This window comes from Myotis brandtii, unplaced genomic scaffold, assembly GCF_000412655.1.
Source record: "Myotis brandtii unplaced genomic scaffold, ASM41265v1 scaffold522, whole genome shotgun sequence".
Classification (NCBI taxonomy): Eukaryota; Metazoa; Chordata; class Mammalia; order Chiroptera; family Vespertilionidae; genus Myotis; species Myotis brandtii.
In genome coordinates, this window is record NW_005369894.1 from 1,676,113 (window position 1) to 1,676,410 (window position 298).

Consider the following 298-nt stretch of genomic DNA (forward strand, 5'->3'; position numbering starts at 1 on the left):
TTGCATACTCATCCTGATTGGCTGGTGGGTGTAGCGGAGTGACACCAATTTGCATGTTTCTCTTTTATTAGTGTAGATCTTTACCCATTCCTTTAGTTTTAGTCTGTGTGTATCTAAGATGAGTCTTTTGTAGAAAGCATATATATGGGTCATGTTTTCTTAAGCCTCCTTTCTGGGTCATGTTTTCTTATCTATTCAGCTACTCTGTGTCTTTTAGTTGGAGCATTTAAGCCATTTACATTTAAAGTGATTATTGATAGGTACATATTTATTGCCATTTTATTCTTTTAACTATTTT